General features: G+C 37.9%; 1 pseudogene; it reads left to right on the plus strand.

Moving 5' to 3' along the window:
• The first annotated feature begins 379 nt into the window (after positions 1-379).
• LOC105117682 (sphingoid long-chain bases kinase 1-like) overlaps positions 380-6,971 on the plus strand; it is an 8,113-nt pseudogene continuing 1,521 nt past the window's right edge.

Consider the following 6,971-nt stretch of genomic DNA (forward strand, 5'->3'; position numbering starts at 1 on the left):
ACATCTTGATTAAACTTTTTGAAAGAGCTCTAATTTAGAATTTTATGTATTATAAATTTAAAAAATCAATCATGTTTTAAGAGATTTATTTGAGTTTATTTCATATAAAAAAAATTATATTTTTTCAGTTTCATAATTATTATTCAAATTAAATATTAAATCCTTGAAATGAGATTCAATATTATATAAAAAAAAAACAACCATCATCAGGAGATTATATGAACATTGTAAGATTAAGCCCTAAATATTACAGGAAATGAAATGAAAGATGGTGAAAAAAATAATAATAATAACTGCAGTGCCATATCACTGGCACGGAAGTACTGTAGAAAGAAAAGAGTGATATGAGATGAGGCCGAGACATGGGGGCCCAAACCCCTCTTTCTAACTTTGAATGAACGAACCAACGAATGAATCTTCCTCGTCCACCTCATTCTCACCAGCTGCAAATTGCTTCATTTTCATCTGAGACGAGATGAGAGCGCATCAGCTAGAACCTAGACGAGGACGATCTCACCGACATCTATCATCATTCCACGGTAATTTTTTCCTTCCTCCTCCTCCTCCTCCTCTTCTCCTTCCGTTTTGTCGCCCATAATTTGTTTATTTATTTATCATAGACAATTTCTTTCCTATTCGAATCTAATCTCAAAAGGTAATAAAAAGAAATAACAGCCCAAGGAATTGAATTGAATTGAACTTTTGCAGGCTGATCTGGTCATTTCCCGTCTGGATAGTGCTTTTGATTGATGCCGTTTATTGTTGTCAAAATTGGATTGTTACCACCACTACCACAACCTTATCGCTTCCAGCTCATGTAAGAGAGTGTGGGATGTCATTTTCCTTGCTTTGATTTTTTATCAATTAATTAAAATTGAATCAAAATTTGTTGGAGGTTTATAGAGGTGTCATCAATCCCCTGTCTTGCTGTGTGTCTTTTTTTATTACACAACGCAGAGACATGCACCAGGGTAAGACTGGGAGTTTTGTGTCCAGGAATAATCCGGGTATTAATTCCAACCCTACTACTGCTCCTGTTAACAACACTAATAAATCTCAGAGGAGATTGAGCTTGTGCTCTCAAATAGCCACGCACTCTTCCCCAATTGTTTTCCCTGAGAAACAGAAACGCAGCAAGAAGCTCAAGGCTGCCTCTTCCAATTCCAGGAGTAGTACTGAGGCCGTTGCTGATGACCCGTTTCCATTCAACCAACCCAAGATTGATGAGCACAGAATAGACATAGGTGGAGGAGCAGCTGCAGGAGGAGATGAAAACTCTGATTTGTTAGGCTATGCTGTCTTATCTGGGAAACTCATTTTGGATAAAAGAAACACCTCTTCCTCTTCCTCCTATCATACCAGTACTACGAAAGATCAAGCTGACGTCACCAACCAGCAAGCAGTTGATGCTAAGCTTACAAGCAAAGCTTTGGTTTGGGGTTCTCATATGCTCCATCTTGAGCATGTCATCTCGGTAATATTGAAATTTCATTCCCCAATTTTTTTTTAAACTATACTCAAGAATTTACCATCGAGAACTTGAGCAATGATCCCCATGCATGGCTTTGACAGGTATCATACAATGTTGGTCTCAGACATTTTACAGTGCATTCTTATCCCATAAAAAAGAGCTCTTGTGGGCTGTCTTGCTTTATGAAGCCTAAAAGAACTCGCAGAGACTACCGTTTCTTGGCTTCTAGCGTGGAAGAGGCCCTTCAATGGGTTGGTGGATTTGCTGATCAGCAATGCTATATTAATTGTTTGCCCCATCCCTTGGCTTCATCGAAGAAGCAAGCTTCTTCTGAGTTACTTCCCACTGACCCCCCGCCTGAACTGCTCTTCAAGTGCAAGAGCCCTCCCAAAATGCTGGTCATATTAAATCCACGCTCGGGGCGCGGTCGTTCAACTAAAGTTTTCCATGGAATTGTGGAACCAATATTTAAGGTCTTTTCTTGATTTTTGCTCTCGGTTTTCATGTAATTGCCAATGCAATGATGCACAAAGCGCGATTTCATCCATCTCAACATGCCAATGAAAGCATGAATCACCTCTCGGATGTGTTTGGGGTTGGGGCGTGGTTGGGTTTATTTGGTGGGACCCGCAAAAAAACGTAACAAAAAGCATGTATTTTTAGCTTTAGTGAGGTGTGGGTTGTGTTTTAAGGGGATTGTACCTGCCAAAAAAAACTCAACCTCACCTCACCATATCTCAATCCCGAAGTACAACATGTGTACTGGATATTCCTAGCTTTTCTTGTCCAACTTATTTCATGTTTCTTTTCTGCTAAGATATGATCCTTTTCCGCTCCTTGCATTACATCAGTATGCTGATAATGTATGCATGCTTTGCTCTGATATATATTGATGTCAATAATTTAATGACAGCTAGCGGGGTTCAAATTGGAGGTAGTCAAAACAACGTCTGCTGGCCATGCTAAAAAGCTTGCTTCAACTGTTGATATCAGCACTTGTCCTGATGGTATTATTACTCAATGCATCGCCTGATAACACTTTGCATTTATGTTTTGCTTACCCTTTTTTATGATCTCTCTCATCTTTATCCTGACAACTACATATTCTTCCAGGAATTATATGCGTTGGTGGTGATGGAATAATTAATGAGGTAAGTCTTTTACCACTTCAGGGGAATAACCAATTTTAATTTCTTGTTGCTGAATGTTCAGATATGCATATAGTTTAATGTCACACTCTAGAGTACTATGCTCTCCTACACAGATGTCATTGAATCATGCCATGCTTTTAGCTTGGATTTGATTTATTGACCTTCACAGTTACTTTTCTCGATTTAATAGCAAGTTTTGAAGAATTTGATAAAAGAAACTAGATTTGTTTGAGAGGAAGAGTAAATAGGTTTGGATCTTTGTGATAGGAATGCGTTATTGAATGCAGTCAATTTTGCATTCAATACTTGTTAACAGAGAAAGATTTACATCATTCATGGAAAAGCTGTCCTGCATCAAAACATGTCCAATACTTATGGGAACAACTGTGTCTGTGTGCTGTACATCAAGAAGCAGACCTTTTTCAATGATAGTTTGGGCCTTAGTTTATATTGTTGAAGTTTTCAAGTTGCCAGGTTGGTTATAGGTTTTGGTTTTTTCATCAAAATCAGCTGCATTTAAGAATTGAGGGCAATGCATAATAACAAATTTTGTGACAGCTTGTTGTATATAACTATGTAGATGTGAAAATGTTTTATCGTGTTAAAGAGACAGGTCTGGTCTGGATTAGTTATTTTGTTGGAGAATGGGACTGCTCACTGTTATATATCAATCGTCATCCAAGCATGCTGATAAAAATGCCTATAGTTGAAGAGCAGAGAAATATTGTTAAATATTGGTGAGCAATACAAACACTGTTGAAGTGAAGGGAACTAAGACTACACAATTACACAGAAATTGTAAGATTTTTTGGGGATAAAGGAGAGGAAAATTTTGCATGGCGAGGATGGTTTCATTTATTTGAAATTCTATACTGTACTAGTCAGTCCTTCACTAGCTTGACTTTTGCTGTTTATGCAGCCCTGCCAGGTTGCCCCAAATTTCTGACACTAATTTACCTATTCATTGATTGGAGGATACACATCCATGGAGATCAGGAGATCAGGTCTCCCTCCTTGGCCCCTGCCTCCATCTTTGTCATGCATTCACAGATGCATGCACTTTTGCAAGTGATCAAAACCCACAAATAATGCCCCCTTCCCTCTCTGAAAGCCAAACTTAAATGCTAAGATTCATTTTGCTAGCAAATGCTTTACCACATCTTCAGAATTACATGTTGCAAAAATTTGATTGCTCTTATAAGGAGTATCTGGGTGGTGTTCTATGAGAGCATAATGACAATATGTGATGGCTTGCATGCATGCGTCTCTGTATATTTATTGTGTATTCACACTGAATCATAATACTCTTGATGGTGGTCTGTTTCTGCTTGTTGAACAAGTTATTTTATCTTGTAATCATGCAGGTTCTAAATGGTCTGCTTATTAGGGATAACCAGAAAGAAGGAATTTCGATACCAATTGGAATTATACCTGCTGGTTCAGATAATTCACTTATTTGGACTGTTCTAGGGGTTAGAGATCCAATTTCAGCTGCCATATCTATTGTGAAGGTAAATTTTTTCATAAAAATGTGTAGAGAATCATGTTCGGAAATGTTTTGATTAGTCTATCATAGATGAATGCTGTTTCTGAAAATCCTGAGTCAAAATTGAGACTGTTTAACATGTATGATTTTTCAGTATGAAAGTCGTTGATCCCTTGGGGGTGGGCCTACCGTGTGTGTGTGTGTGTGGTTGGGGTGGGGGTGGGGGGCATCGCACTAGGCTTCTGAGGGAGCGCAATTCTATACACAAGATTGTGGTGGTGTTTTCTTGGACACTGCTTTGGTGGTGTAGATTAAATTGAGAAGAAAAATAGAAAAGAAAAAAGAAAAAAGGGAGCAGAAATGAATGCTCAGAACTGTCCTGAATTTTGGTTGCTTTCTACTGTATTTTTTGAGCCCATGCTTCCTATATTAGCATATCTAAGATGAAGAAACATACTCTTTCCATCTCTTGAGGCTCCTGTGACCAGCCATGAAACTGGAGAGTTGAACTGGATCATTCACACTGGGCCAGGAACATTCTGTAGCATGCCATCCAGGGCAAGACATTGGGATTCAGATGGCATGTGATCCACATTAGTTCCTGATGTGCTATAGAAAAAATGAGGGGAAGTCAAATTCCTTTTGTCTCAATGATGCTTGAGATGATTTATTGAGAATTTGCATTTACTACTGGAAGGTTGTTTGGACTTTTGTAATTGATTCTATAGTGAATTCATCCAATTATTTTAACCAGAAGCCTATGCATTGTTTCTCCGCAACTTGTGATTAGTGGAATTGATATTATCTTAGTCAAAATGGAGTTTTCACGTTGCAAGATCATTGCTTGTTTTGTCAGTGAAGCAAGCTCTACCTTTCTCTTTTAAAGCTCTTTTGTGAAACCTTGCGCCTCAGAAAACAAGTTAAGAAATTGTGTCAGCTTTTTAGTACTGATATCACCTTCAAACTTATTGACCAAAAGGCTGCTGTTTTCCGCACACATGCATGTGAGTGTCTTCATGGGTGCATTAAGTCTGAAATTGTGATGTCTAATGAAGTTCTTTCCTATGAACTTCTATATTTGTGAAAATTCCACTTCATGGCATGCCTAGTGAGCTCACCATAGATGTACTTTTTGTTGGTTTCAGGGGGGTCTTACTGCTACAGATGTTTTTGCTGTCGAGTGGATACAGTCTGGTGTTATACACTTTGGAATGACTGTCTCATATTATGGCTTTGTCAGTGATGGTGAGTTCACAATGTTGCAATTAATCATCAAACAACCACTGAAAATTTATAGGTTTAGCTTCTTATTGCCTTTGGAACCATATATTTGAACTCAAGATCCTTAAACCAATCAACCTTGCATAACTGTTTTTGGTACAAATAAATGTTCCACGGAAACAAATATCCATGTGAAGTAATTGATGTACAAGTGAAAGGGAATTGGTACTTTTGTTTCTTTTTCAAGATTTGTTAAAAGGTCTTTCACTGTGAATTCAGTTCTATGAGATTTGATGCAATAAATCATATATTCATGATTACTTAATAAAATCTACAAAATGTTACCTCCTTTGGGTTTTAAAAAATTCGTGGCGGTGTTTATATATATTTTTCCTTTCATTTTGATGCCACAATCAAATAATCTTATGAGCTTTTACTCGCAAACAAGATTAGATATTATAAGTCCTGGTGTTACAACACTTGTACATCTATTTTTGTTCAAATGTCCACGAGCTTTGTTTTAATGTTTGTAGTAATAACAATACTGGGTGCGTGCTTCGATGTTTGAGACATATTTGGTAAGTGCTCTGGACTAATAATATCCAAGAGGTAGTAAACATTTTGATTTGTTATTGTGAGAGTCTATCCAAGAGATAAGAAATTGTTATGGAAAGAAAGGATACATTTTAAAAGGTCTAGGATAAGTGATCCCATCCTATAACTTAGAGGCTACATTGGATTGCACTTTTCCAGTTATCTGTTAAATTTAGTGAGTAGCATGAGCCATTGGCTGATGTTTGTTTCTTTTGCCAGTTGTTGTATTATTTAATATTTTGACCTTTACAGACTGTGGACAGAATGTTTCTGTAATGGACACATGATGGTTGAGATACTTTTTGAATTTTAATATGCATGATAGAATTTTTTATCATTCACTTCTTATTTCATGTGTAGTGTTGGAACTTTCTGAGAAATATCAGAAACGCTTTGGTCCATTGCGATATTTTGTTGCTGGATTTCTCAAGTTCTTATGCTTGCCAAAGTACAGCTATGAAGTGGAATATCTACCTGCATCAAGAGAGGACAGGGATGTAAAACAGTCAGCTGAGAGAGACATGGTTGACATGTCAGACATGTACACTGATGTGATGAGGAGATCTAACAAAGATGGCATACCCAGAGCCTCTAGTTTATCAAGTATCGACTCAATAATGACTCCAAGTCGAATGTCTGGAGGGGACTTGGATACAACCTGCAGTAGCACTCGTGCTAGCACTGAACCATCTGAGTATGTGCGTGGCTTAGATCCAAAAGCAAAACGCCTGTCATTAGGGAGGACAAATGTTATGGCAGAGCCAGAAGTTATTCATCCACAATTACCACTGTCAACAACTCCAAACTGGCCAAGGACTAGGTCAAAGTCGAGGGCCGATAAAGGATGGACAGGATTAACTGCTACACATGATCCTTCTCGATGTTCCTGGGGAAATGCCACACCAAATGATAGAGAGGATATATCTTCAACATTATCTGATCCTGGTCCAATTTGGGATGCTGAACCAAAGTGGGATACTGAACCTAATTGGGATGTTGAAAATCCTATTGAATTGCCAGGGCCATCAGATGATATAGAAGCAGGAAT

This window comes from Populus euphratica, unplaced genomic scaffold, assembly GCF_000495115.2.
Source record: "Populus euphratica unplaced genomic scaffold, PopEup_1.0 scaffold1476.1, whole genome shotgun sequence".
NCBI lineage: Eukaryota > Viridiplantae > Streptophyta > Magnoliopsida > Malpighiales > Salicaceae > Populus > Populus euphratica.